This window comes from Bison bison, unplaced genomic scaffold (genome assembly GCF_000754665.1).
Source record: "Bison bison bison isolate TAMUID 2011002044 unplaced genomic scaffold, Bison_UMD1.0 scf7180017864461, whole genome shotgun sequence".
NCBI classification, from domain to species: Eukaryota; Metazoa; Chordata; class Mammalia; order Artiodactyla; family Bovidae; genus Bison; species Bison bison.
In genome coordinates this window covers 12,702,652-12,710,641 of record NW_011495023.1, presented here as the reverse complement: position 1 = coordinate 12,710,641, position 7,990 = coordinate 12,702,652, and the positions used below count along the sequence as shown (strand labels likewise).

General features: G+C 43.6%; 1 long non-coding RNA gene and 1 pseudogene across 1 annotated transcript in view; both read right to left on the bottom strand.

Annotated features, from left to right (window-relative positions):
- Positions 1-1,681: 1,681 nt before the first annotated feature.
- Positions 1,682-3,838, bottom strand: LOC105003103 (annotated as a pseudogene).
- A 3,731-nt stretch (positions 3,839-7,569) lies between these two features.
- LOC105003039 overlaps positions 7,570-7,990 on the bottom strand; it is a 15,620-nt gene continuing 15,199 nt past the window's right edge. Inside the window, exon 3 of the long non-coding RNA XR_827064.1 lies at positions 7,570-7,697. This is a non-coding gene — a long non-coding RNA (uncharacterized LOC105003039). The remainder of the gene's footprint in view (positions 7,698-7,990) is intronic.

The following is a 7,990-nucleotide window of genomic DNA, read 5'->3' as shown; positions in this document are numbered from 1 at the left end:
GTATGCAGGTCAAGAAGCAGAAGTTAGAACAATGGACTGGTTCAAAATTGGGAAAGGAATACGTCAAGGCTGTATATCGTCACCTTACTTAATTTAACTTATATACAGAGTAAAAAGTGTGAAAGTCACTCAGTCGTGTTTGACTCTTTGCAACCCCGTGAACTATACAGTCCATGGAATTCTCCAGGCCAGAATACTGGAGTGGGTAGCTGTTCCTTTCTCCATGGGATCTTCCCAACCCAGGGATCAAAACCAGGTCTCCCACATTGCAGGAGGATTCTTTATCAGCTGAGCCACCAGGGAAGCCCTATGTGCAGAGTACATCATGCAAAATTCTGGGCTTGATGAAACACAACCTGGAATCAAAACTACTGGGAGAAATATCAGCAACCTCAGATATGCAGATGATATCACTCCAATGGCAGAAGGCAAAGAGTAACTAAAGAGCCTCTTGATGAAGGTGAAAGAGGAAAGTGAAAAAGCTGGCCTGAAGCTCAATATTCCAAAAACAAAGATCATGGTATCCAGTCCCACCACTTCATGGCAAACAGATGTGGGAAAAATGGAAACAGTGACAGACATTTTTAGGCTCCAAAATCACTGTGGATGGTGACTGAAGACATGTAATTAAAAGATGCTTGCTCCTTGGAAGAAAAGCTATGACAAACCTAGACAGTGTACTAAAAGAGCTTAGACATCACTTTGCCAACAAAGGTGTGTATAGTCAAAGCTATGATTTTTCCCAGTAGTCATGTATGGATATGAGAGTTGGACTATAAGGAAAACTGAGCAGCTAAGAACTGATGCTTTCAAATTGTGCTGCTGGAGAAGACCCTTGAGATTCCCTTGGAGTGGAAGGAGATCAAACTAGTCAATCCTAAAGGAAATCAACCCTGAATAATCATTGGAAGGACTGATGCTGAAGTTGAAGCTCCAATACTTTGGTCACCTGAGGCAAAGAGCAGGTTCATTGGAAAAGACCGTGATGCTGGGAAAGATTAAAGGCAAAAGGAGAAGGGGGCAGCAGAGGATGAAATGGTTGGATAGCATCACCAACACAATGGACATGAGTTTGCAGAAACTCCAGGATTTAGGGAAGTACAGGGAAGCCTGGCATGCTGCAGTCCATGGGGTCACACAGAGTTGGCCACACAACTTAGCGACTGAACGACAACAGGATATTGACAAATAGAGCAACACCCAAGGAGAATAACTAGAACATTAAGGAGGTGCCAGTGGTTCCCTGGCAGTCCAGTGGTTAGGACTCTGAATTTTCACTGCTGAGGGCCCAGGTTTGATCTCTACTTGACAAACAAAGATCCCACAACCCACATGGCAAAATAAACAAGCTAATGCATCTCACAACTCAAACAATTCCACAAGGACTTTGTCTTGAGGCAATTCTCATAGTTTGGGATGTGAAAAAGTACTTTATATACATTTCTCATTAAAAAAACCAAACATGTAAAGATAGGTAACCAGGCCATGAATAAGTACTTATACTACCAGGATGTTGAATAGATTCTGATTTATATGAAAGGATATAGAGTAAGAGGTTAGGTCTTACGGAGCTTCAAAGAACATGGAAGGTAGAGTTCCCAGTTTTAAAGAGCTTACATATTATACTTTTTTTTTTTTTTTGCCTGTTGAGGCACTTTATTTGCACAGATGTTTTACATCCTTAGCAAAAGAATCACAGGATTTTCCCCCCTGTGTGTTTTTGTGTTGCTTCTTCATGGTTCATGATGCAAGCCAAGGCTGTCAGTACAATGAAACCAGACTGATACGACAGGATCAGGTCATTCTGCCCTTTTTCTAGATCTCTGAGATGCACATCAAATCTGGGGCTGATGCACATAAAATTTGGGCACGCCACACTTGCTTCACCTGCCTGTAAGGTTCCCAGCAGTTTTCACAACTCTGTGATAATCAGTGATTTCACACTCGCCAAGGCAACCATGCTTCACCATCAATAACTAGAAACCAGATGATGACAGGACAGCCTAATAAGAACCTGGGGTTTGCCTCTCTTGCTGGCACTGTTGATACTGTTGAGAGCATCAGCCAGACCTTCCTGCGCACCATGATGGCCATATGGAAAGATGGCGGAAAGCTACGCTTTTTCCTTAACAATAACCTGGACCAAGTGTTATAGCAAGAAATAAAAATAATCAGGGATTATTATCTGCTCAGATAACTGATATGTATAATTATATATATCATCTTTAAATATCTAAAATATCATGTTATATACAAATATATATTACAAACATTATTCTCTTTCATAAATCAAGTCATAGGTTAAAACCCCACAGGTAAACAACAAGGTCCTACAATATAGCACAGGGAACTATATTCAATATCTGGTGATAAACCATATGGAAAAGAACATGAAAAAGAATGTGTGTGTGTGTGTGTGTGTATATATATATATATAACTGAACCACTTCTCTGTGCAGCAGAAATGAACACAACACTGTAAATCAATACTTGAATAAAATAAATTTTTAAAATAAAAATTCAAACTTAAATCAACCTTGAATATTTACTGGAAGGGCTGAAGCTGAAGCTCCAATACTTTGGCCACCTGAGGCAAAGAGCCGACTCATTGGAAAAGACCCTGATGCTGGGAGGGACTGGGGGCAAGAGGAGAAGGGAACAACAGAGGATAATATGGTTGGATGGCATCACTGACTCAATGAATGCGAGTTTGAGCAAGCTCTGGGAGATGGTGAAGGACAGGGAAGCCTGGCATTCTGCAGTCCATGGAGTTGCAAAGAGTTGGACATGACTGAGTGACTGAACAACAACAAAACCCCACAAATATACTGTCATCTTATAATAGGAATGCAGGGATTTACTACTTTCAAATGAGTAAGCCTTAAAGTTTTCATCATGTTGAATGCTGCCGAAAAATCTCCAGCTCCTCTCAGAACCCACTCATCCCATTATAACTATAAAGTGGACCCATTATTAATGACTGTATTTTCATTCTTGCAGGGCAATGAATCTCAACGACTGAGGTGCATGAATACTTCAAGGAGCTCATGAAAAGTGTGGACTTTTCTCCCAAGAAAAATGCTTTATATTTTACTTCATTGTAGATGATTTTTGTTTGCAAAGATCCACTACTTCAAAGGTGTATAGCTGTGTTTTTCATGTAAAAATTAATGTATGCTGCTGCTACTGCTAAGTTGCTTCAGTCGTGTCCAACTCTGTGCAACCCCATAGATGGCAGCCCACCAGGCTCCCCCATCCCTGGGATTCTCCAGGCAAGAATACTGGAGTAGGTTGCCATTTCCTTCTCCACTGCATGAAAGGGAAAAATGAAAGTGAAGTCGTTCAGTTGTGTCCGACTCTTAGCAACCCCATGGACTGCAGCCTACCAGGCTCCTCCGTCCATGGGATTTTCCAGGCAAGAGTACTGGAGTGGGGTGCCATTGCCTTCTCCAATTAATGCATACTTCCTGAAATAAGGAATAAGTGCGTCCCTGGTGGCTCAGATGGTAAAGCATCTGCCCACAGTGCGGGAGACCGGGTTCGATCCCTGGGTTGGGAAGATGCCCTGGAGAAGGAAATGGCAACCCACTCCAGTACTCTTGCCTGGAAAATTCCATAGACTGAAGAGCCTGGTAGGCTACAGTCCATGGGTTCGCAAAGAGCCAGACACGACTGAACGACTTCACTTTCACTTTCACAAAATAAAAATTGAACTAAACTAAAATTCACAAATAATAAAGAAAATCTTACCTCTGCTCATGTTTCAGCAAGCAGCTGAACTTTGGCCTTGAATAAGAAGATGAAATTATAACGAGGTCCTGGTTACAGTGATGTTCATGTCGAGGTAATGTTTGACATCTACTCAATTTTGACTTTTCTTTCTGATGGCCGTAATGGCAGAAAATCCCAATACACAAAAATCTGATGAGGTGTTCAAAGTCAGAGTTCCATAGTTCATTTTGAGAAAGGCCTGGGACCTGGGATCCTTTACTGCTGTGCTGCAATGCTTGTACCTGGACAAACATCTCCTCAAGCAACAAAATGCTAAGAAACCATAAGGGACTAAAAATAACTATGTGTATGCACAGCTGGGGCAAATTCTGGACAAAAGATACACAGAGACAAAAAAAAAAAAACCCAACTGCTAGACTGCGCATGCCCCCTTCACACAATAGCACCAAAGCGGTGGGCAAATCACCAAAATCACCCCTCCAGCCTGACCTCTGGACACATTGCTACCCTCACCTCATGTAAGAAATCAGCTCACCTCTCCTTGGGGAGTGAGCAAAGGAACTTGTTTTTTGTTCTGCCTCCCCCACTGCTGCAGCAGGGACCCCAATAAAGCCTTGCCTGAATTTTTTGTCTGGCCTTTTCTGTTGATAAAGGAGGCAAGAATCCTGGTCAGTAACAACTGTGTTAGAAGAGCCCAGGCTTATATCAATTCCTGAGATTCCAGGAAACCCCAATTCTCTGAATTGAATTAATGCCCCATCATCTCCTTTGTCTTGGAGAAGGCAATGGCACCCCACTCCAGTACTCTTTCCTGGAAAATCCCATGGACGGAGGAGCCTGGTAGGTGGCAGTCCACGGGGTCGCTAGGAGTCGGACACAACTGCACGACTTCACTTTGACTTTTCACTTTCATGTATTGGAGGAGGAAATGGCAACCCACTCCAGTGTTCTTGCCTGGAGAATCCCATGGACAGAGGAGCCTGGTGGGCTGCCATCTATGGGGTCGCACAGAGTTGGACGCGACTGAAGCGACTTAGCAGCAGCATCTCCTTTGTCTATGAGGTGACCTTAGGAAAATCTGCATCCTTGTTATTATCCTCAATGATTTTTTTTTTTTTTTTAAGGAGACATATCATAAGCAGAGACCCTAAGGCTTAGGAGCATCTGGATTTCTCATCCCCCAGTTCTCTACCCGCCTTGTTCACAGTCCCTCAATCCTACTGGCTTGCATACTTGAAAGTGAAAAAAAGTGACAGTCGCTCTGTCATGTCTGATTCTTTGTGACCCCATGCACTATAGCCCACCAGGTTCCTCTGTCCATGGGATTTCCCAGGCAAGAATACTGGAGTGGGTAGCCATTTCATTCTCCCAGGGATCTTCCCAACCCAGGGATCAAACCCTGCATTGGCAGGCCGATTCTTTACCACTGAGCCACCAGTGAGTCCTTGTCTATTCCCACCCATCAACAACCTTCTCCACACAACTGTGTCCTACGCAACAGCCAAAGAAGATCCCAAACCTACTGCAGCCAAACAGAAGGATAACAACCCGAGTGTGGTCTGAACCATTTTCCGCCAGAAGCACTGTTAACAGCGTGGTTGGGTTTTGTAATAAATGGTTCCCTTATGAGGCCATTATGAGCACACCAGGTGGGCTGGCCTTTCGCTAATTCCATTTGTTCCTATGAAACAACACGTTCCAAGCTCCACACAACCCATAAACACTGGCTTTGGTAGCACCATGTGTTCAGAGCTCAGGCATTGCTTGCAGAGGAAGCCACACTTGAACTTGACAAAAGTTTCACCCTCTTTAGTTTTAAGAGAACAGGGCAGAGATCCAGGTATATTTTACTCCTATGGGACTAAATACATGATTTACGCCTATCCACAGCCCAATTGTCAGATACAGATGTTAACATCTTTTAAAGTTTAAAATTAAAAATGGAAGGTAAAAGGAATTCACACTCTGGAAGTACACTTAAGCCCTTCAAATATTTTATCAAAATCTGTAGGAGAAATTTTACTGATCACAAAGAAATCTTAGCAGTAAGTTTCCATTGCTGACAGGGTACTCTATCCAATACTCTGTAATGACCAATATGGGAGTAGAATCTAAAAAAGGGTGGATGTATGTATACGTACAGCTGATTCACTTGGCCACACAGCAGAAACAAATGCAACACTGTAAATCAACTACGCTCGGTCACGTCTGACTCTTTGTGACCCCATGGACTAGAGCCCACCAGGCTCCTGTTTTAGGATTATCCCCATGAGAGTAATGGGGTGGGTTGCCGTTTCCTCCTCCAGGGGATCTTCCTGACCCAGGGACTGAACCTGTGTCTTCTGCATCTCCTGGATTGCAGGTGGATTATTTACCACTGAACCACCAGTGGTAAAGGAAGCCTGTAATATCAACTCTACACCAATAAAAATTCATTTTAAAAAAGGAAGATAAGGGCTTCCCTGGTGACTCACTGGTGAAGAATTCACCTGTCAATGCAGGGACATGGGTTCAATCCCTGGTGCCGGGAAGACCCCACATGCCGTGGAGCAGCTAAGCCTGTGTGCTAGAAATATTAAGCCTGTGGGCCAGAGTCTGGGAACTGCATCTACTGAAGCCTGAGTTGCCCTAGAGCCCATGGTCCACAACAGAGAAGCCACCACAATGAAAAGCCAGTCACCACCGCTAGAGAGTAGTCCCCGCTTGCTGTGACTAGATAAAAGCACACGGCAATGAAGACCCAGCACAGCCAAAAATTAATTAATAACTAAATAAGGAAGGCAAAAGCTTCTAACCATCTGTTTGTTCACTGCCAGCCAGACCTCTATTTCCTCAACATTTTAAGAGCAGACTGGAGAGCTGCCATATTCACTGTGTTATCCTACAGGGCCCTCCTGGGCCAACCAACCTAACAGGGAAGCTGAAAACATCGTGATTTGTCTCAGATTAGAGACAACTGCCATCTCTCCAGATTGCCATCTCCCCAGTGTGGTCAAAGTTGAGCCTTGCTATGTAACAACTGATTCCTGATTAGCTTTGGCCTTGTGTCCTCAGAGGCTAAAACCTCCGCGGAACATTAAGTTGGACACAGAGAGAATGTCCTTGGAAGGGCGGGTCACAGTCAGCCAGAATGCAACTTCCTGTCCACCTTCAGCTCCTAATGCACAGCTAGCATCTCCACGCTCAGCGGCTAGTTAATGAGAACGAAGCCGCTGTTTGAAATCTGTCTAATGCGTGATTAATTGAAGACACACAAGCTGACGTGTTGCCTCTGGCATTATTACAATGTAGTGGTGTTTTCTGGTCTCACCAATGGCACAAATCTTCATCACGGCAAGCTTTCTGTGTTTGGGGTGGCAAATCTCCAGAACAGTGTTGTTTGGCAAAAACAGGCGTGTTTTTAGCAACAAAATCCAAGACAATTGTGTACTACAACGTGAACCCAGCTGAGTGGGGGCCAATTAACTGAGCATCTGGTACATCTGGGCCCAAGTTATTAACCACAGTCTTGATTACCTTCACGTGTAAAACAAACGAAATCTACCACGGTCTAGGTGTATTTTACTTTTTTTTTTTTTCACTTAAGTCAGAGATTCAAATTTGTCTGCAAATGTTCTCTGGACATTGGAATGTTCTCTGGATAATTCAGTGGGGGCTTTGTTTGTTTCTTTTAGTTTCTTATGAAGTTTTTTTTAATTTACTTAAATATTTAGGTTTATATCCCTAATAAAAGCAATTATTTGTGTCGGATAGAACGTTTTTGAATGAAACAAAAAGAACCTCCAAGTCAAAGTGACTTCAACATGAAAGAGTATTTAGGGGTCGCTCACCTGAAGTGTCAATGAGTGAGGACGACGTCAGATGCGGTGCGGTCAGAAATTGAGCTCCATGAATCCGAGCTTTCAGTTCCTCCTCCACAATGGGGGCCAACAAAGACTGGAGTTAGATACCACCTCCTTCCCACCCTGGAGGAGAAAGCAAGAGTCTCACGTCGCGTCTATAGTTCTATAAACCAATCACGTCAGCTATTAGAATGATAGGCACTGATTGGCTTATGCCCGAGACACAAGCTCCTTCCCAACCTATCATGTGGCCAGAAAGATGCAAGAGGGCTGTTAAATTATGCCAATCTATCCGTGGAATTCCTGCTGGGTTCATCAAACCTGAAACACCTGAATATTCTGCAGAGGGGCGGAGGGAGGGGTGGGGTGGGGTGGTGGAGAGGTTCACTATAGAAATAGGAAAGACAGGTAGCGCA